A 23,235-nucleotide genomic window follows, 5' to 3' on the forward strand; every position below is an offset into this window, starting at 1 on the left:
ATGATTACAACCCTCAGCAAAATCAGCATAGAAGGGACATACATTAAGGTAATAAAAGCCATTTATGACAAACCCACAGCCAACATTATACTGAATGGGGGAACATTGAAAGCACTCCCCCTGAGAACTGGAACAAGACAAGGATGCCCACTTTCACCACTTCTATTCAACATAGTACTGGAAGTCCCAGCCATAGCAATCAGACAAGAGAAAGAAATAAACGGCATCCAAACTGGTAAAGAGAAAGTCAAACTGTTGCTGTTTAGTGATGATATGACTGTATATCTAGAAAACCCTAAAGACTCACCCAAAAAGCTTCTATAACTGGTAAATGAATTCAGCAAAGTTTCAGGATACAAAATTAATGTACAAAAATTAGTCCAAGCTGAGAATCAAATCAAGAACTAAACCCCTTTCAAATAGCTAGAAAAAAAAGTACTTAGGAATATACCTAACCAAGGATGTGAAAGACCTCTGCAAGGAAGACTACAAAACACTGCTGAAAGAAATCATAGATAACACAAACAAATGGAAACGCATCCTATGCTCATGGATGGGTAGATTCAATATTGTAAAAATGACCATACTGCTAAAAGCAATCTATCAATTCAATGTAATTCCCATCAAAATACCACCATCAGCCAGATGCAGTGGCTCACACCTGTAATCCCAGCAGTTTGGGAAGCCAAGGTGGGCAGATCACTTGAGGTCAGGAGTTCGAGACCAGCCTAGCCAACATGGCAAAACCCTGTCTCTACTAAAGACACAGAAATTAGCCAGGCATGGTGGCAGGCTCACATAATCCCAGATGCTTGGGAGGCTTACACAGGATAATCTCTTGAACCTGGAAGGTGGAGGCTGCAATGAACTGAGATCGTGCCACTGCACTCCAGCCGGGTGATGGAGCAAAACTCTGTCTAACAACTACAAAAATACCACCATCATTCTTCACAGAGCTAGAAAAAAAAAGCCTAAAATTCATATGGAACCAAAAAAGAGCCCACATAGTCAAAGCAAGACTAAGCAAAAGGAACAAATCTAGAGGCATCACATTACCTGATTTCAAACTATACTATAAGGCCATAGTCACCAAAATGGCATGGTACTGGTATAAAAATAGGCACATAGACCAATGGAACAGAATAGAGAACCCAGAAATAAAGCCAAATACTTATAGCCAACTGATCTTCGACAAAGCAAACAAAAACATAAAGTGGGAAAAAGACACCCTATTCAACAAATGGTGCTGGGATAATTGGCAAGCCACATATAGAAGAATGAAACTGGATCCTCATCTCTCACCTTATACAAAAATCGACTCAGGATGGAACAAAGACTTAAATCTAAGCCCTGAAACCATAAAGATTCTAGAAGATAATGTTGGAAAAGCCCTTCTAGACATTGGCTTAGGCAAATTATTACCAAGAACACAAGAGCAAATGCAACAAAAACAAAGATAAATAGAAGGGACTTAATTAAACTCAAAGGATTCTGCACAGCAAAAGAAATAATCAGCAGGGCTGCACACAACCCACAGAGTGGGAAAAAATCTTCACAATCTATGCATCTGACAAAGGACTAATATCCAGAATCTACAAAGAACTCAAACAAATCAACAAGGAAAAAAAATGAACAATCCCATCAAAAAGTGGGCTAAGGACATGAATAGACAATTCTCAAAAGAAGATATATAAATGGCCAACAAGCATACAGAGAAATGCTCAACATCACTAATTATCAGGCAAATACAAATCAAAACACAATGTGATACCACCTCACCCCTGCAAGAATGGCCATAATCAAAAGATAAAAGAAAATAGATGTTGTGTAGATGCGGTGAAAAGGGAACACTTTTACACTGTTGGTGGGAATGTAAACTAGTACAACCACTACAGAAAACAGTGTGGAGATTCCCTAAAGAACTAAAAGTAAATCTACCATTTAATCCAGCAATCCCATTACTAAGTATCTATCCAGAGGAAAAGAAGTCATTATATGAAAAAGATACTTGCACACACACGTTTATAGTGGCACAATTTTCAATTGCAAAAATATGAAACCAGTCCAAATGCCCATCAGTCAACAAGTGGATAAAGAAAATGTGGTATATATATATAATAAAATACTACTCAGCCATAAAAAGAAACAAAATAATGGCATTCAATTATATGGCATTCAAATATATGGCAGATGGAATTGGAGACCATTATTCTAAGTGAAGTAACTCAGGAATGGAAAACTGAACATTGTATATTCTCACTCACATGTGGGAGCTAAGCTATGAGGATGCAAAGACATAAGAATGACACATTCTTATGTGTCATTTGGGGACTTGGGAGAAGGGTCAGGGATGGCGAGGGATAAAAGACTACACATTAGGTACAGGGTACACTGCTTGGGTGATAGGTGCACCAGAATCTCAGAAATCACCACTAAAGAACTTATTCATGTAACCAAACACCACCTGTTCCCCAAAAACCTATTGAAATAAAAAGAAATTAAAAATTTAAAAAAGAAGTAAACACAGAATTACCATTCCACCTAGTGATTCCATTACCAGATATCTCTCCAAAGGAAAATAAATCATTCTACCAAAAATAAAAACAACAAAATGAAAAATATTTTGAATATTTTTGAATAATTTTGAATATTTTGGTATTTTCACACTTTACATGAACGTAATTAAATAGTAAACATTCTCTTGTGATTGCAATAGTAAACATTGTGATTGCAATAGTAAACATTCTCTCGTGATTTGCAAAGCTAGGTTTAGAGTTTTGAGTTTACTCACATTTATACATGAGCTGTAGTTCATTTTAATTACTACATACTATTCCACTATGTGACTATATCACCATTTACGTGTCCAAGATTTCAGTAGTTTCTTTGGGCTATTAAAAACATTGCTAATATAAATATTCTCATAACTATTCCCTGATTTATAGAAGCACATGTTTCCTTAAGGTTTTATTTAGGTGTGGAATTGAATATATTTCATCTATTTTAGTTTCCATTGTTGCTCCCGAGAAGTCAGTTGTCAGTCTCTTTAGCATTTTTCTTTGACTTATCTTTTCTCTCTGAGGTCTCTTGAGATATTCTCTTTGTCTTTATTCTTGTGCAGTTTCACTTTAAACTTTGTGTAGATTTTTTGGTATTTACATATTTCTTACTATGGCAATAATAAACAGGAAGTGTGTGCTTGCTCAAATTTTTGAATGCTCTAGAGTTCTCCAAGTGGTAGATTGAAAAAGGGATTTAATTGGAACCTTACAACATTTCTACCCTAAAGAATTGTTAAACTTTGAGTGCTTTGAATCCTGGCATTGTCTTTAACCCCTGATCAATATGTGTATGTCATATGGTTTAGATGTGTGTCCCCTTCAAATCTCATGTTGAAATGTGATCCCCACTGTTGGAGATGGGGCCTAGTGGGAGGTGTTTGGGTTATAGGGGTGGATCCTTCATAAATGACTTGGTGCCCTCCCTGCAATATTGAGTGAATTCTCACTCTATTAGTTCACCCAAGAGCTGGTTGTTTAAAAAGAGCTTGACACGTCCTTCTCTCTGTCTTGCCATACAACACATCTGCCTCTCCTTTGCTTTCTGCCATGAGTAAAAGCTTCCTGAGGCCTCATCAGAAGACAAGCAGATGCTGGTGCCATGCTTGTGCCTCCTGCAGAACCATGAGCCAAATAAACCTCTCTTCTTTATAAATTACCCGGTCTCAGGTATTCCTTTATAGCAATGCAAAACAGAGTAGTATAGTATGCTCTGCATACACTTCCAGAACAATCTGTTTCATCAACATTAAATATTTACTCTGGCAAATAGTTCTCAGCCACATTATCCTATGCAGCTTTTCCTTAAAAGCTTCAGTACCTTCAGTATTGGCACTTGTTGCTTCACCACTGACCTTCACATTATAAAAGTCATGATGCCTTTTAAAGTGTTGGAGCTACCGAGGACTTGCTATAAACATTTGCACATAACATAGCATAATACCCATGCTTAATGAGAGGTGTTTGGGTCATGGGGGCAAACCCTTCATGAATAGATTTATACCTTCCCTTGTCGAGAGTTAATTTTCATGCTATTACATTCCATGAGAGCTGATTGTTAAAAAGAGCCTGGCACCTCCCCACCTCCTGCTTCCTCTCTTGCCATATGATTTCTGTGCATGCTGGCTCCCCTTCTCCTTCTGACATGAGTGGAAGCAGCCTGAGGCCCTCACCAGAAGCAGATGCTGGTGCTATGCTTTTTGCACAGTCTGCAGAACTGTGAGCCAAACAAACCTCTCTTCTTTATAAGTTACCCAGCCTCCAGTGTTCCTTTATAGCAACACTAAACACAGTAAGACAAATGGGCATTTTGTAGACACAATGGGATGCAAAAACACAAAACACAATATCAGAAATATGCTGGCAACACAGTGCATTATAGAGTATCAGTTGTTTACCCTGGTGATGGAGTGGCTGACTGTGAACCGTGGCTTGCTGCTGCTGCCCACTATTGCAAGAGAGTATCATGCCACATACTGCAGGCCTTGGAAAATATCAGAATTCAAATTTTGACAGGTCAAAATTGTCATGATTTCACACCATCATAAAATCAAAAAATTGTTAAGTTAAACCATCTTAAGTCTGTATATATTGTGTGCTTTGATGATGTAGAAACAATTGAGCTAACAGAAATTTAGAGGAAAATGAGAGAGGGTAGGAAAATGGAATGAGCTCACAAATGTTTTCCTAAACAATAGCAGGAAGTCAAAAGATATTATTTAAAGTGAGAAATCAAGACATTGTTAGCTAGCAAATACTTAACAATATTTTAGTAGAAAGGTAAACGCTAAGAAGGCTAGTAATATTGAAGAGATTTAGGTGTTGAAGGAGAAGAGGAAGGGAAAAGACTAGAAACAAATTTTTATTATTGCTAATTTTATTAAAGCTCACAAACTTAATTAGTAAACAGTATAAATTATATGACAGAATTGAGACTTAAACAGGGCTCATATACTAATACATAGGGTTATCACTCTTATAAAATAAATAGGCTTATTACTCTTATCACAAAAAGAGATTTTTCAGTTAGATTACAGTAAAACCAGTCCATATTATATGCTAGAGACATGCTTGAAACAAATGATACAGAAAAGTTAAAAAGAAGAAGTTGGGAAATGTATAACAGGAAATTCATTAAAAAGAAAGGAGAGTCCTCAAATTTGGCATTATTTCAAGCTAAAATGCATTGACTAAAACAAAGAAGGCTACTTTATAAAGAACAAAATTCAAAATAATAAGTTTAAATAACACAGTGTAAATTTTAATATAGCAGAAATTACAAAAAATGCAGGAGAAATAGAAATACATTAACAATGGAAAATTTTAATAAATCTCTCTTAGCCCATGATACATCAATCAAAAAGTAAGCGATAATAGCGAGGATGTGAACAATATAATTTTTCATGTTTAATGTTATAAATATTTGAGTTTATAAATTTTATACTGAGGATTGTTCAAATGGTTTCTCAAGGATTAAAGTACATAGTATTTTTCCAGCAATTACAATTTTAATTTCTCTTGCCCTTGGAAAAAAGAATTTCTAGGTGGAAGAGACTTTTTGTTTTTTAATTTGTTATTAATTTTAAGTCTTACTGCTTTTTGATAAAATAATGTTTTCTATATGATTTATCTTTTTTGGATATATTTTTCAGTTCTGTTATCAACACCTAAAAATACCATCTGATGGCTGGGCGCAGTGGCTCATGACTGTAATCCCAGTACTTTGGGAGGCCAATGCAGGTGGATCATAAGGTCAAGAGATCGAGACCATCCTGGCCAACATAGTGAAACCCCATCTCTACTGAAAATACAAAAATTAGCTGGGGGTGGTGGCATGCGCCTGTAGTCCCAGCTACTCGGGAGGCTGAGGCAGGAGAATTGCATTAACCTGGGAGGCAGAGGTTGCAGTGAGCAGAGAACATGCCACTGCACTCCAGCCTGGCAACAGAGCGAGACTCCCTCTCAAAAAAAAAAAAAGAAAAAAAATCATCTAACTTTTATTATCTAAGATATTGAATTACACATTTATCTGCACAATTGGATTTATTGATTATAGCATTACACAATTTCCTTTATCTCTAATAATAATTTTTGTATTAAAGTCTACTTTTCTAATATTACAACACCCAAGCAAAAAAATTTTTAACTCTATTTGGAATAATTTATGTCATTCAACCTGTCTTTTAAGTTTACTGCTATTTTTTTCCTGCAGTGTTCTTTAGTGTGTTAAACTTAGTTAATGTATTTTTTATTTTAGATTTTATATTTTTTAGTGATTTTGTAAGAGTTCGGAGTCAGTTGGGCTGAACTTTCACCTTTGCTGCACTGCCCAATGTTTTAAACATCGTGAGAATGTCCAAAGTTTCATGTTATTTCTGCTTTTCAGTCCTAACTTCTGTTCCCTTTTTCCAACAAAAGCAGAAAAAATTATCAGGCCAAGAAATGATTAGAAATTAAAAATAATACAAAATAAATGAAATAAGCTTGTACCTCAAAACGCTAGAAAAAGAAGAGTAAAACAAACCAAAAGTAAGAAGGAAAGAAATAATAAAGTTTAGAAAGGGAATCTAGGAAAGAGAAAAAAACAATAGAGAAGACCAACAAAACCAAAAACAAGTTTTTAAAACTCATGAATAATATTGATAAACCTCTGTCAAGACTTAACAATTAAAAAATGAAACACAATTGCTGAAATTAAGAGGAAAAGCAGGGATAGTATCTCAGATTATAGTAATTAAAAGAATAATTAAGGAATATAATAAATGTTTTTTTCAATAAATTTGACAGTTAATAAAATTGACAAAATGTTTGAAAGACACAAACTTACCTAATATGGCATGAAAAGTGACAAACACACGACTCTCCTGATACTTTATAAAAAATTTTATTTGTAATTAAAATTTTTTCACCATGAAAACTGCTCAGATGGCATTAATGATGAATTTTATAGACAGTTAAGAAAGACATAATTCCAAACTTGTATGGGTGGTATCAGAAAATAAAAGGCAGAACACTTCCCAGCTCATTTTATGAGGCTAGACTAACCCTGCTTTTTTTTTTTTTTTTTTTTTTGAGATGGAGCCTTGCTCTGTTGCCCAGGCTGGAGTGCAATGGCACGATCTGTGCTCACTGCAACCTCCCTCTCCCAGGTTCAAGCAATTCTCCTGCCTCAGCCTCCCATGTAGCTGAGATTACAGGTGCATGCCACCACACCTGGCTAATTTTTGTATTTTTAGTAGAGACAGAGTTTCTGGTCTCGAACTCCTGACCTCAAGTGATCCACCCACCTCGGCCTCCCAAAGTGTTGTGATTACAGGCATGACCCACCGCACCTGGCCTAGAATATCCCTGCTTTTGACCCGAAAAGGACAATTACATTTTAAGAAAAGATAATTATAGGTCAATAGTACTCATTTAAATGTAGACAAAAAATTCTTAACAAAGTTATTAATATATATAATTTGTCAATAAATTAAAGGGATCATAAAAATCATAAAAGTTGGGTTTGTTTCAGGAATTCAAGGTTGATTTAACATAAGGAAATCAATCAATATCATTCTCTATATTATCAGAACGAAGAAGAATAAAACAAATGATTGCCTAAATAAACTGGGGAAATGTGTTTGATGAAATTCAGCTCCTGTTCATGTTAAAAACTCTTAGCAAATAAGAATAAAGAACTTCCTCAATTGGATTAGGACACTTTACATCAAACTTACAGTAAATAGCATATTTAATGGTGAAATAGTAAATGCTTTCCCTCTAAGATCACGAAGGAGGCAAGGAAATTTACTTTTACCAGTTCTATTCACTATTGTACTAGAGGTCCTACTTAGTGCAATAAATGATGAAAAATTACAAGGTATAAGAATTGGAAAGAAACAATGTGTTATTTGCAGATGATGTGATTATGAACATAGTACATTTTAAGAAAAACACCTGAACTACTAGAATCAATAAGTTTCTTTGGTAAGGCCTAAGGATACAAAGTCAATTTTGGAAAAGAATCTGTATTGTATTTCTAATGCAATTTTTATAAACGTCAGTAAACATAAATACCTGTAGCAGACACATCCGTCTTGGAAAAGAGGAAAAATTTGGAAGTCATATATAAAATCCGATTTAAAACTTCCTGTAAAAGATACAATAATCAAGACATTATGGTAATTGCTTCAGAATAATAAATAGTCAATGACACAGACTAGACAACCCAGAAGTAGATCCACACCTTACCAGTTAAATAAATTTCAACAGAGTGACCAATGGGAATCAATGGAGGAAATGAATATCTTTTAAACATATGGCGCCAGACATTTATGTTGGTGAAAAAAACCCGCCTTGACCTCCATTTTAGTTCATATTTAAAAAAACAGTATTTAAAGTAAATAATTATTTGTAATAAAATATGTACATGATTTTGATACAACAATGTCGATAAATCTAAAAACATTATATTGAGAGAAAGAAATCAGACCCAAATGATTCTATTTATATGGATTTAAGAACAAGCAAATCAAATATATGATAATAAAAACTGGAAAAGAGGTTGCTTGTGGAGTGAATTAGGGGATTCGAACTGTTGTGCTTTTTGGTAGACATTATTATGTCACGTGCTTTTTTGAAATATAGCTTGTAGCACTTTTGTTTTAGTACAAAGAAAGAATTGTGTTTGGCTGCATTAGTAATCTGAATTTTTTAGTAGGTGACTTAAGCTAGGTTTTTGTTTGTTTGTTTGTTTTTTGAGACATGGTCTCACTCTGCTGCCCAGGCTGAAGTGCAGTGGCAAGATCAAGGCTCACTGCAGCCTGCATCTCCTAGGCTCAAGTGATTTTCCCACCTCAGCCTCCCAAGTAGCTAGGATCACAGGTGCATGCCACCACACTTAGCCCAAGTAGCTAGGATCACAGGTGCATGCTACCACACTCAGCTAATTTTTTTTTTTTTTTTTGTAGAGATGGGGTTTCCCCATGTTGCTCTGGCTGGTCTCAAATCTTTGAGCTCGAGCAATCCACTCGCCTCAGCCTTCCCAAAGTGCTGGGATTGCACGTGTGAGCTACCAAGCCCAGCCAATTTTTAAGCTAGTTTACATTTACTTAGTGATTTATATTTTTGGTCTCAGTTTGTTATTCTGTTTTATAATATATTTTCTATGTGGCTCATTATTTCTACTTAAATTCTTTCAATTATGTGTTTGCCTTTTTTTCATCTTTGCTATCGGTATTTCTTTTGGTGCTTAGGAAGTTTTGACTTTTAGACTTGTAGTTTAATTTATACCATTAAAAATGTTACTTAATCATCTCTTTTTAATATACTCTGTGTTGACTTTCTTATAAATAAGACTAAAGTTAGTCCCTCACTTTTGCCCCTACCTTCCAAGTTTAATCACTAGCATTATTTTAGTGTTCACCATTACATCACAAAGTACTCATGCTACTACCTCATTTATTCATTTACAACATATTGTTAACTGTTAGATATATTTTCAGTCTTAAATATGCTTAAGCATGTACTACTTCATTTGTTAGCTTCAAGTAATATTTACCTCCCATTAATGCACATGGGAAAAGTTTATTTCACTATCCATTATTCCTACCTTGTATTTTTGTTAGTGTTAATATTTGAACATATAAAAAGTACATATTATTTTTTCACCAGTTTTCCATCTTTTAACCTTAGTTCCACTAAGTTAAATATTTCCTAAACCTTTAACAAATGTATGTTTGGTAGATTTGGGTTTTTTGGTAGATTTGTCAGGAAGTAATTATGGGAATGACATCCCTTGACGTCTTGCATATTTATAGCAGTTTGTCTGTGGCTTTTATTTTGAAGAAGACTTTGGCTAGACATAAAATTCTCATCTCACATTTTCTTCCCATTAAATTATTTTTAAAAAGGCTACATCCTTTTTCTAACATAAATGTTGCTATTGAGAATTCTTGTATCAATCTGGTGGTTGTTTCCTTGTAAGTGATTTTAACTTCTTGTCTGGATACCATAGGGATTTTCCAACTCATTTTAAGAATATAATAATTATTACTTGGAATATGACGTGATGGTCATAATTTTGGTCAGTTTTCTCAGATACACAGTGTAAGGTACATGGATGTGCTTTGGTCAAGGAACAGGCCGAGGCGGATATCCAGGCCTACATGACTCAGCGAGTTTGGCGCACAGGCGCACACCTCCACTTGTTATATAACCTGTTTGTGTAAGTTCATACTTGGCTCTGAGCCACTATTGTCTGTAAAAGGTATAATTGCCCTGCTAATGCTGTACAGGGGCTCCTGGGGCTCGGCTCAGCTCAACATGGCTTAACATGGCGGGTGTGCTGGCACCCAGAGAAAGGGAGAGAGAGAACCAGAGCTGTCTTTCGGACAGAGGTGAGCCACAGCAAGGCTCGCGCTGGTGCCAAGGGAGAGAAAGAGTGAAGCTGCTGACCCTGAAGGCGAGGGAGAGCTGGCCATGCAGCTGCAGGCGTGGGGGTGGCAGGTGCCACAGAGCCAGAACAAACAGCTGAGATAAAGGCGAACAGTGTAGAGAGCTAGTGTGAGGAAGCTGCTGATGAGAGCTGCTGCTGAATAAAATCATCTTTTACCTGCCTACGGCCCCCTGAGTGTTCTTTCTGCTCATTCACCCACTCCCCTCGGACTTCAGCATGGGCTGGACCTCGACCCCAGGATCTGACAATTGGCCATGAGGATGGGATGAGGTGAGTGGGTCTTCAGCCCCTGAGGGCTCCTGGGTCGGCTATGTGGCCGCAGCAAGAGCTGTGGTACCCGGTGGCAGTGGTGCTGCTTGGATGGGTCCCAATGGAAATGTGGGAGACGGTGGACTGGTCTCCCATGAGTGTGGAGAAGGAGCTGAAGCACCTGGAAGTGCACAGCACCGAAAGTATGCCTTTGTTGCAGAGTCAGATGGGCGTTTGTGACTGTGCTGCGGAAAGTGCATGCCCAGTCCCTGCGGGACACAGCACAGGGAGGAGGAAGAACCTCCATTACAGGCTCGCCCAGTGATGCACCGGAAAATAGAGCATGAGCAGCTGTTGGGCCCCAAGGGTGCGCCCAGAGCCCCTCTACTGTGGTGGAGCACACTTCCTGTGGTCCCTGTGCCCCCGCTGACTTGTGGGAGTGAAGTAAGTAATGTCGGTGTCACGTACAAAATTACTGCAAGTCATTGGGGAGAAGGACATTGCTACGCAACCCTGTCCTGCCCAAGAGTTCCAGTTCAAAAAGTACCTGCTGCAGTTGGCGGAAGTGTAAAGCCTTTTCTGTTTGATAAGAGAACTGGCCGAGATGCCTGGCTCGTGCGGGGCACCAGACAACCAGAGCCACATGTGGACTTACTGGTCCCTGAATCTGGATAAGTTTTCAGGCAGAGCTGCGTTTATTAATGGCTATAAAGGCTGGTCAATGAAAGTGAAACCTGTGTCTCTGCATCTTGGCATTGGCCGCTTGGCTCTCCGCTTATGCACTGTATGTCTCTTCCATACCTGAGGACACTCCGGGGGCGGATGTTTTGCATGGCTCGGCAGCTGTGCTGTCTGTCACGGACTTAATGGACCATTTGACAACGGAACTGAGACAATCCACCGAGAGCCTGGAACAGTTTGCCTTCATGGGAGGGCGACAATGGACTTTTACAGTGTTGCTGCGGGGCTATTTGCATAGCCCCATCGTGTGTCATGATTTTGTTAATGACGTTATGTTAACTTCCAATTCTCTTGCAGGTTTAGAAGCGGCAACACCTCCTCTTGCCTGAGATTGGGATGATAAGGCTGAAACAGCCTTTCTAACCAAGGATGCCCATTTACACTAGATGTACATGTAATCACAGATAGTTTTGGCTGGGCCTATAGCAGTGCATGGAATGCTTGGAAGCTCCAGTGGGCTGTTAGTCCCAACTATGGAAGGGAGCTGAGCTCTGGTATTCCTTAATAAAGAAGCAGTTTAATAGCATGATGGGTGTGTTCATGGATAACTACCACCTCGGACTGGGAAAGCAGTTGGTAACTGTATATGCTGCCCTTCAGGCTCATAAGAGTGTGGCGGGATGGGCTACAGTCGTCGTGCAGATGACTTACCTGACAGCAGGGTGGGTGTGTTCATGGGTTACAAGCCCTGAAACTGGGACGGTACAGACATCCACTTTAGCGAAGTGGAGCGCCTATTTAGAGCAGCAAAGTACACTGAGTACAAGTCCCTTACCAGCAGAGTTACAAGAGGTTTTAGGGTCTGTAGCCCTAATGCAAGATAAAGCCATGGGGCCTGAGGCACCCCTAGATCCTGAGCCTTTACCATAAGGAAGGGTATACCCCCATTCCTGATGGGGCGTGGTATACAGATAGATCTAGCCAGAGTACTGCTGCTGCTGCAGTATTGACAACAGCCTAGTACTGACACCATGTGGTTTAAAACCAGGTGTGGGCGAAGTAGCTAATAAGCTAAACTCAGGGCAGTGTGAGTGGTAATCACCAAGGAGGTGACACCTGTGGTAACCTGCATCTCTAGCCAGACAGTTTATCAAAGCCTATGTGTATGTATCAGGCCTGTGTGCCCAAACCTGTGTATCAAGCTTGCATGCCCAGAGCTTATGTGTGAGGCTTATGTGTCAAGCCTGTGTGTATGTATCGGGCCTGCACACCCAAAGTTGATATGTCAGGCCTATGTGCCAAACCTGTGTATCAAACCTGTGTGTCCAAGGCCTGTGTCTGCCTCAGCCTAGAGGGTGGAGTGTAAGGTACATGAATGTGCTTTGGTCAAGAAATAAGCAGAGGCGGATGTCCAGGCCTGCATGACTCAGTGAGTTTGGGGCACAGGTGCACACCTCCATTTGTTATATAACCTGTTTGTGTAAGTTCATACTTAGCTCTGAGCCACTATCGTCTGTAAAAGGTATAATTGCCCTGCTAATGCTGTATAGGGGCTCTTGAGGCTCGGCTTGGCTCAACATGGCTTAACATGGTGGGTGCACTGGCACCCAGAGAAAGAGAGAAAGAGAACCAGAGCTGTCCTTCTTGCAGATGGACAGAGGGGAGCCGCAGCACGGCTCACACCGGTGCCCAGAGACAGAAAGAGTGAAGCTGTTGACCCTGAAGGCTAGGGAGAGCTGGCCATGCTGCTGCAGGTGTGGGGGCGGCAGGAGCCACACAGCCCGAGCAAACAGCCGAGATAAAGGTGAGCAGTGTAGAGAGCTAGAGTGAGGAAGCTGCTGATGAGAGCTGCTGCTGAATAAAATCATCTTTTACCTGCCTACGGCCCCCCGAGTGTTTTTTCTGCTCATTCACCCACTCCCCTCGGACTTCAGCATAGGCTGGACCCAGACCCCAAAATCTGACACAGAGTATGCTATGCTTTTTAATATTTTATTTCAGGAAATATTTTTCAATTACAATTTTAAATATTTGTTCTTTTTCATTATTTTTGTTTTCTTCTTTGAAGACATCAATTTTATGTATGTTAGCCCTTAGGTTTCCTGTATTGTATGTCTATCACATTGTTTTCGTTTCCTATTGCTGATGTTTGTAACAAATTATCACAAGCTTAGTGGCTTAAAACAACACAAATTTATTTTCTTATAGTTCTGGAAGTCAGAAATCTAAAATGGGTTGGCAGAACTCTGTTCCTTCTGCAGGCTACAGGGGAGAATCAGTTTCATGTCTTTTCCAGCCTCTAGAAGCTGTATGACCTGACTCACGGGCCTATATCCCTAGAACCTCTCCTTCCATTGTCACCTCTCCTCTGACTCTAAACCTGCTGCCTCTAAGTACCCTGGTAATGATATTGCTCCCACCTGGATAATCAAGAATAATTACTTCATCTGGACATCTTCAGTTTAACCACTTCTCAAAAGGCAAAAGTTGCCTTTTGCCATGCAGGGCAACTCTCATAGGCCTCAGGGTTTAGGATGTAGACATCTTTGTGGGGCCATTATTCTGCCTATCAGGCAAATATTTCTCAAATCCTTTTTTTTGAATCATTGAAAAAATTTGTTTCATTTCCCCTCAATTTTCTTCCTTCTTTGTTCTTATTTCCTTTACATACCTTTTATGGTGTCATTTTGCTTTTGTGTTTTTCTAATTTAGTCCTCTTTTGTGAAATTTTTTTTTCTTAATTTTTTTTACTTATTATTCACTTGTTCTGAGCTTTTTCTATTGCTTCTTTGTGCTGTTTTTGTCAAAGCTTTCATTCTTTTCTAATACTTAAATATTATATTACAGTTTTCATCTGTTCCATGACCTCATTTTTCTGACGAATTTTCTGTCTTAATTTTATTAAGGCCTCATTCAACTTTTTATTGTAATAATTTGGTATGGTGCTAGAAAGTATTTTTGTTTTTTGTGTCCGTGATGTTTGAACAGGGAACAAAATAAGATGGAACTTTCTGGGTTAATAGGAGAAAGACAAGACAAGGTAGCTTTCTCTGTAGCACAGTTTAAGAATTTTTTTCTGTTTTTACCAGGAAAGGTTAAAAATATGTCCTCTCTCTACAAGTCACTTTGTTTCTCTAAGCCATATCTGGTTAAGAAAGGTTTCCCTGGCTGGGCACAGTGGCTCATATCTGTAATCCCAGCACTCTGGGAGGCCGAGGTGGGCAAATCATGAGGTCAGGGGTTCAAGACCAGCCTGGCCAACATGGTGAAACCCTGTCTCCACTAAAAATACAAAAAATTAGCTGGGCATAGTGGCCGGCGACTGAAATCCCAGCTACTTGGGAGGCTGAGGCAGGAGAATTGCTTAAACCCGGGAGGTGGAGGTTGCAGCGAGCCGAGATCGCGCCATTGCTATACTCCAGCCTGGGCGACAGTGCGGCTCTGTCTCAAAAAAAAAAAAAAAAAAAAAAAAAGAAAGGCTTCCCTGCCACTCATCTGTGAGGTCTACTGTCTTGTCCTCCATGGCTGTGCTCTCAGCATCAGGTCTTGCATTTACTCTTTTTGCTCGCTTTTTATTTATCCATTAATAATGATAAATATTTTCCTATATGTTCTGAATTCTTTTTTTAAAAAATTGGATTGCGTATATTTGAAGATTACAGCATGATGTTATGTAGATAGTAAAATGGTTACTATAGTGAAGCAAATTAACATATCCATCATCTCACATAGCAACTTTTTTTTTTTTTTTTGGTGGCAAGAGTAGCTAAAAAGCATTTGCTCTTAAAGTACTTCCTGAGACTTCCTTTCTCTGAGCTTATCAAACATTCTCTCATTCTCTCTCCCTCCTTTCATTTCTCATGGTTCCTTCCTTTTTCAGTTTTGCTATTTCCAATGGGATGAGGCATTGTCCTACTGGAGGGAAGTATGTGAGATTTTATTGAAGGCCAGAACCACAGTACCCATGTTAGCTTCCCCAATATCTGTGTAATTTTGGCACTGATCTGCAGCTGTGAGGCTGTAAGGACTTTTTCCAATATCACGAATTGTTCTTAGTCATTTTTTATTCCCAGATTTCCTCTCGGGGAAACATCTTTTTTTTTTTTTTGAGGCAGGGGAGTCATTCTATTTATGACTGACTTTTTGGTCTTTATGACTTTTAAGCTATTTAGCTGTCTTTCACTTCATGCTCTCTCACCACAACTGTTGATAGTGCATCTCCTGCTGCTGTAGCTGCTTTGTCCCCAGGATATACCCACATTCTTGGGGCTGCTGTTCCCATCGTCTTAGCTATACTAGCTTCTCTATTTGGTTTTCAAGAGAAGTTTGGGACACTTAAAACAACTACACTGCTGACATAATCGCGTTCCAGAAATTCTGACATACATTTCAAGAGAATCACTATGATTCCTGGGTTGAGATTAGACTATAGGAGGATGAGTAAGGAAGCAGGAAGAATAATTTTTAGACCATTACAATAATCCAAGTGACATGATGATCACTTGGAAGATGACTGTCAAAGTTAGATTCTGGATGTCTTCTGAAGGTGGAACGGTAAGATTCTCTGATGGACTGGATGTTGGATGTTAAAGAAAAAGAGGAGGTGGAAATAGCATCGAGTCTTTTAATATTTCAAGGGATGGAGTTGTCATTAGCTGGGATGTGGCAGATGTGGCTAAACCAGGTTGAGTGTCCTATTAGGTTAGGGTTAGGCCATATTGCAGTAACAAACCCTAAACAATTAATATATTGCATAACAAATAGGAAGGTGGTGGGGAAGGGGGGCCCTCCTTTATCATTTAGCCCTGCCATCATGAATACATTTTCTTTGCTTTCGTTTTAGCAGAGGGAAAGCTAGCTGGAGGATCAGAGAGTGGGGATGGCAGCTGCTTCTACTTCACTTCCTTATTTTCCTTTTTGTTTTCCTCCTTCTCTTTGTCTACCCTCTCTTCTTCCTCTTACAACTTTTTTTCTCCTCCTCCATTTTATTTCCTTCTTTTCCCAGAACCATAAGTGGCATTCATCACTTCTGCCCATATTCCATTTTCCAAAACTCAGTTATATGCACCCAGTCTAATGGCCAATGAGATGGAAAATTTATTTGCTGCCCATCTGAGTTTCATTTTCAGTGAATTGCTGTTCAAATGCTTTACTAATTTTTCAATTTTTTATGTACAGGAGTTTTTAATAAACTCTGAAAAAATAACTTATTGCATGCTATATATGTTTCAAACATCTTCTCTAGTCTATTGCTTGTTTCTTAGCCTTGTTTATAACTATTTGTCATGTGGAATATGTTGATTTTGTTGTGTATTCTTTGTGATTTGAGTTTCCTACATCTTTTTAAGAAATTTCTCCTTGTCTTAATATCATAAAAAATTCTTCTATATTTTTTTCTGAGTTTTGAATTACTTGGCTTGTTTTATGTACTTGTTTATTTAATGCATTTAGGATCGTATTTTATTTTATTTTTCCATCTGACTTAATTCATGACACTGCCTTTGTCATATATGGAGTTTTTGTTGATGTGCAGGTTTATTTTTGGTCTTTGTTTCCATTGTTTCCAAAGTTGTCTCCGTTGATATATTTGTTTCTCCCTGTGGAGTAACAAAATGTTTTAGTTACCATTATTATAAAATAAGTCCTGCTTCTTTATTTAGTATTTTGTCATTTAATTTCTTGGTTCTTCTTATACATATACTTTTTCACATGTATTTTAGAATCAGCTTGTCAATTTTTAGCAAAAATTTTATTGGTATGTTGATTTAGATCGCATTTAATTATATATATATATAAACTTGGGGAGAAGTGAAATATATATCATATTAAATTCTTTCTTCTGGGACATGGGCATATCTTGCCATTTGTCCATTTATGTCTTTCAATGATATTTTCCAATTTTCTTCATATAGGTGTTATCCATCATCTATTTGGTTATTCCTAGCTTTTTTATCTATTTATTTATTTTGGGAACTAGATTTTTTCTTTTAAAAAATATTTTATTATTTACAGGAACATTGTTTTATTGTGTATGTTATGCACACATCCAACTGCTTGCCAGACTTTAAAAAATTACAATATTTTACCTAAAGAATCTATTTTTTTGTAAAAATGTAGTTTTTGTTAATAATTTATTTTCACTAAGTTATTTAATATATATAAACAGCTTAGTAAAGTGTCTGATATAATAAGGGCCTAATAAATGTTAAATGGTATTATAATTGTTTTCATTACTATTATTTTCTTGGTATGCTAATGTGTCACTTGAAAATGATGACACATTTTTGTTTACTTAAATATTTACATCGCATTTCTTTTTCTTGATTTATTGTGTTAGTTTGGAATAGCATAAATGATAATAGGAATGCATCTATATTTCAGCATGAGGTGTGATTTTTTGCTACTGTAGTTGGTTAATTCTTTTATTGGGTTAAGGAGGTTAACTTCTATTTCTTTTTGGCTAAGAGCTTTTGAACAATCATGAATACAAGTTGGTTTTCACAGGATGATACTGTTTGCATTTGTTAAAATAGGATTTATGCTCCTTTGGTAGTTAGTGTGCAAATTCCATTTCCAGTCATTACAATATAGGAAGGAAAGCTCAAGAGAGGGCTAGAATTGGTGTTGAGTGAGCCAATGTATCATCTGTGCCCCACTACATCCTTTGGACCTTTCAACATTTCATCCCTCTCCATCTTCTGATATTTAAAGTTCCAAATAAACTCATCATAACTTCAAAGTGCTACTGCGTAACATAATGCATCTATTCCTTGTACAAACAAAAACAAACCATCTCTTTGAAAGTGATGACACAGTCTCATCAGTTCTTGCATTAATTTCTGCTTAATGTTTATCCTCCTTTTAGTTTATAACTCAGCAGCATTTTTGTATCCTGTAATCTCTGCACTGAGATATTACCTACACATACTGTATAAAATCACAGGTAGAAGGGAGAGTGGAAAATAAAAGGAATTATATAAAAATGAGAAAATAACAGAGCAATGAAAAAAGTAGGGGTCCTCATGATAGTTCTCATTTTTACAGCTTTTCTTGAGGTCATGTTTGATATACAATAATTTATTTTTTAACTACTCATTTCATATTTCCTTTGCTTTCAGCCAACACCTTTATTGGAAAGTTTCCTGAGATGACAGGTCACTTGAAATTTATTCCTGAGAAGTTTGCACTCTTGATCCTGCATTTATAAGATGCTGAATTATTTCCTTCACTCCTTCAACTGCATGTGGGCAGACTAGGAGGGAACTAGCAGGATTCCCTGAATAATAGACATACTCCTTCTTATCTCCAATCATACATTAACAATCCTACCTCTCTCCTTGATAGTAAGAATCATTTACCATAGATAACACAATAGATAAGGAATATGGTAATTGAAGTTCTTCCCACTTGAAGGTGTTTCCATTCACTTTGTCCTTTTGGACAACTCAAAATGGTAAAAGCAGAGGCCTAACGATCCAATTTTGTGTAGTGCCAGGATGCCATGAAGAACCATCTGTAAACCAGACTTGAGGTTTTTTGTTTGTTTGTTTTTGTTTTTTTTCTCAACTAGTCAGAGGGAATGCTGAATGATGCCCAGGTGTTTCCTAGGGGCTAACTACTAACATGCAGCAGGAGTACGCATTGACATGGTTTGGCTGTGTCCCCACCCAAATCTTATTTTGAATTGTAGCTTCCATAATTCCCACATGTTGTGGGAGCGTCCCAGTGGGAGATAACTGAATCACAGGGGAAGGGAGGGCGATTAGCCCCATACTGTTCTTGTGGTAGTGAATAAGTCTCATGAGATCTGATGGTTTTATAAGGGGAAACCACTTTTGCTTGGTTCTCTCATTCTCTCTCTTGCCTGCTGCCATGTAAGACATGCCTTTCAGCTTCCACCATGATTGTGATTCCTCCCCAGCCATTTGGAACTGTGAGTCTATTAAGCCTCTTTTTCTTTACAAATCACTGAGTCTAGGGTATGTCTTTATCAGCAGTGTGAAAACAGACTAAGACAGACATCCTGGGAATATGAAGATCCCACCCATGTTACTGTGAACACATTCAGGAGCTGCCACAGCCTGGTAAAGTACATATCTTTCCCACTTGGAAACAGAGGCTTATTTAGTCCTGCCTGTCTTCAGTAAGTCTATACTATATCAGATGACACCCACTTGATGTCATGCTCAGGTCACTTGATCACTTGGTGTCTATATTCATGTGTTAATCTGTATCAGGATTTTAACAACAAGCCAGGAGCAGTTTCTCCCTTCCAAATACTAACCAGGCCCCACCCTGCTTAGCTTCCAAGATCACATGAGTTCAGGTGCGTTCAGGGTGCTATGGCCATAGACAGGAACCATTTCTCAAAAAGAGAGCAGCTACTTGTTAAGGAGGGCCTGTAATCCCAGCACTTTGGGAGGCCAAGGTGAGCTGATCATTTGGGCCCAGGAGTTCAAGACCAGCCTGGGAAACATGGTGGGACCCCATCTCTACAAAAAATACAAAAATTAGCCAGGCATGGTGTCCCAGTACCTGTGGTCTCAGCTACTCCAGAGGCTGAGGTGGGAGTATTGTGTGAGCCTGGGAGTTGGAGGCTACAGTGAGCTAAGATTGTGCCACTGCACTCCCGGCTAGGCAACAGAGCAAGACCCTGTCTTAAAAAAAACAAAAAACAAAAAGGAGGGCATACCTTTGTCCACAGCTATGATTTTGAATTTGAGGCCTACCATAGGGTTGTTACAGAAACCTGTTCAGCCACAGATAATTTGAGTGCTTTGGATCCATTGACTATCATAGATTAAAGATGGCTGCATATTCTTTACAACACTCACTGAAAAGTTTTCTAATCACTCTGTGCTTGAATCTGGTCTGGCTTATTAACTTGCTTAACCAATAAAGTATGGCAGAAGTGATGCATAGCCAATTCTGAGGATAGCCTCTTAAAGGACCGGCAGATTCTACTTTTCCCACTTAGAGCCCTGAGCATCCATAAGGGAAATTCAAATATCCTGAAGGTGTCATGTTGTAGGGAAATGCAAGCAACATGGAAAGATCATAGGTGGAGACCACATGGAACGATTCCAGACCCCAGCCATTTGCGTTAGCTCAACTGAGGCCCAGACATTGTAGAAGAGGGATGAGTCTTCTCCACAGAGCCCTGCCCAAATTTCAGATTTGTGAGTTAAAGACATGATTGTTGTGGTTTTAAATAATTATGATTTGGGGTTATTTGTTATGGCATAATAGATTACTGGACAATAGTTCATAGAGACTAGTTAGCATGGCTTCTTACATTGGGACCTGACCCAGCTGAATGCAGTTTTAGTGTCTTTACTTGTAGAGATTCCACTCAAAGCTGTCAGCCTCATGGGCTACTTGGTAAATAGAGCAGAATATCCTAATGCAGTATGTAGTGCCTCCAAAGTTCAAAGAGACAACCGAGTGTTGTGACATTCTCTTAGCAACGGAATGTACAAAATAAAGCAACATGCATTTCATTGTGGACCTGAAAGGAACAGTTCAAATATTAGATACCTAAAATTTTGTTGTGGTTACAGCTCCCTGAATTTCCTGGTACTTTATCATCTGTACTCTGGAATACACATTTCTTAAGAAGGTATTGAGGATACACACATGCTACTTCCTACTCACTAGGTCCCATCAGTGAGATGTCATAAATATGGTGAACCATGGTGATTTTCATAGACACCACGCTGTTGTTCAGTGTTTATTCAACCTTCAACAAAGACAGAAGTCTAGGACAATTCCCGTTTCTGACCTAGACCCAGGGGGAAGACAATATTTATTTTGGTTTTGGATGGTCATTAGCATTTGTTTTGTGTTCCCTGGGCCATTCTTTTGGGTTTTGAGATCACTGATTTTGCTAGAAAACAAGAGTAATAAAGTTTTTTGTTGAACGCCACAGCTTTATTTTAACCATGCACTGAAGAATTAATAGCATTGTTTATGCTCATATGAGAAGCAAGAGTCTGGAAAAAGTTATTGTTAGACATCGGATGAAGACTTGAGAAAGGTGGAGCAGTGATTAAGTAGTCATCATAGGTGAAAACTGGCTGCAAAGACAAATGTGAGATATCTCTTTTGAGTACCAGCAAGACTGTAGATTCTTAATTTGAAAAAAAATGGTCTTTGCATTTTTAATTTATAAATTAAAATTATAAAAATTCTCTCCTGAAAGCTGGAGAAGATGGACTTAAATAAATCCTTGAATATTAGGTCTAGGGGTATTTATATGACAATAAGGTTTGGGTCTGTTCTCAACCAAATCTCACCTTGAATTGTAATAATCCTCAGATGTCAACGTTGGGGCCAGGTGGCGATAATTGAATCATGGGGGAAGTTTCCCCCATACTGTTCTTGTAGTAGCGAATAAGTCTCACAAGATCTGATGGTTTTATAAATGGGAGTTCCCCGGCACACGCTGTCTTGCCTGGTGCCATGTAAGACATCCTTTTGCTCTTCCTTCACCTTCCTCCATGATTGTGAGGCCTCCCCAGCCATGTGGAACTGTGAGTCTATTAAGCCTCTTTCCTTTATAATTGCCCGGTCTCAGGTATGTCTTTATTTGCAGCATGAGAACAGACTAATACATATGAAATATAAAATTACAAAACTAAGTGTGGTATAGTAAAAGATATAGCATAGCATGCTCGTTATTATACATGGTATACCTAGAACAACTGAAAATACATTCCTGTTTGAGGTATCTGTGCCAATTTATCAAGAGAAGCTGGAAGTATTTGTGTGTGATTGATGTTTAGAAGCACCATTATTTTCATTTTCTTAATTTACGGCAAATGAGAACTCCAGGTGATGTACTATGACTGACCAAAATATCCAAGCATTTCTTTTGGTAAAGATATATAGCAGAGAACTAATTCCTTATCTCACTCTCAGATATGCTTTTGAATAGAGAGAGATAGAGAGGGAGAGAGAGAGAACTCATATATTCCTTAGGATTTCTCAGGTAATTAGCTAACAGCAGAACCCCTTTGATCACTTAAATGACTTCTTCTTTACAATTCAGAGAGTAAGTTAGTGAAAAGCTCTTGCCTGAGAGTCTCCTGACTTTGTTCCTTAGGGCTTGTCTGAAAGAAAAACAAAGATGGAGCTTCCTCAGTGGCACATCCTTTTTTAAGCATTAGGGTGAATTGGGTGTTACAGTTCTCTCGGGCAAGCTGAAGTACACCTGGTCAGTACTTCTCTCACTATTACCTTACAGAAACCTTGGGATTTTGCTGCAATATAGTATTATGTTTCCTTATCCCACTTTGTAAGTTAAGTCCCTTAGAATCAGACATGATGTAGCAATTTCCTCTAGGAGCAAAGGCAAACATTCTAAGTATATATATAATTGTTGTTAAGATGACACATCCTAGCCAAGTGGTCAAGATGTATTTTATCCTCATTAGTAGATGTAAGACTAGTTCAGACCAGTGTAAAACACTTGCCAGCTTTTTATTTTTAGGCCAGATATTTCTATTTTCTTTCTTTTTGGTGAATATTCAGTCCATTAGTACACGTTATTACTTAAAGAATTGTTGGTGAAGGGCATTCATTAGGGGCTTCTGGACCACAGGTATTTTCAACCTACCAATAATTGTTTATGTTTTAAACTAGGATGATAGTAAGTAAAAGTCACAGTCCCCTTTTTAAAGTTAGGGCTGTTAAAGGATCCTCCCCTGCTCACTACTACAATGACTTGTGTGTGAGCATATGTTTTGGGAAAGAAGCTTTTCTCTGTGTATTTTTCAGGATTAGTATCTGTTAAATCCTCCAGAAGGA

The 23,235-nt window shown here is 38.2% G+C and overlaps 1 long non-coding RNA gene across 1 annotated transcript in view; it reads left to right on the forward strand.

The window, feature by feature from the left end:
- LOC134761574 (uncharacterized) overlaps nucleotides 1–23,235 on the forward strand; it is a 103,389-nt gene that overhangs the window by 11,130 nt on the left and 69,024 nt on the right. The window contains exon 2 of the long non-coding RNA XR_010140381.1: nucleotides 19,422–19,511. This is a non-coding gene — a long non-coding RNA (uncharacterized LOC134761574). The remainder of the gene's footprint in view (nucleotides 1–19,421; nucleotides 19,512–23,235) is intronic.

Source organism: Pongo abelii, chromosome 5 (genome assembly GCF_028885655.2).
Source record: "Pongo abelii isolate AG06213 chromosome 5, NHGRI_mPonAbe1-v2.0_pri, whole genome shotgun sequence".
Taxonomy (NCBI): domain Eukaryota; kingdom Metazoa; phylum Chordata; class Mammalia; order Primates; family Hominidae; genus Pongo; species Pongo abelii.